Here is a 335-nt window from a genome sequence, read left to right on the forward strand (position 1 = left end):
GAGTTAAAGGGAGAGAAAAGCAATTGTCCGTGACCGCACCGGAAGTGACGTCGCTGGCGAGTCACGAGAAAGAGTGGTAAAGGCGGCTTTTAATGTACGCCCCTAATACGCATTACATTTTACGCCAGTTTACGAGAGAACATTAATGGAAATTCGGAAGGTGCAATTTAGTGTACGTGATTATATGGCTGATATCCATGTCTTTATTAAACAGTTGGTTGATTCAGCTATCACTTCCTAAACTGTCTATCTGCGAGCTAAATTTCTGCTCTGACTTGGCATTGGACACGTGCCAAATAAGGTGCCATATACGGTCCATTCTTGGTAGGTTTTAT

Source organism: Penaeus monodon, chromosome 27 (genome assembly GCF_015228065.2).
Source record: "Penaeus monodon isolate SGIC_2016 chromosome 27, NSTDA_Pmon_1, whole genome shotgun sequence".
In the NCBI taxonomy this organism is placed as follows: Eukaryota; Metazoa; Arthropoda; class Malacostraca; order Decapoda; family Penaeidae; genus Penaeus; species Penaeus monodon.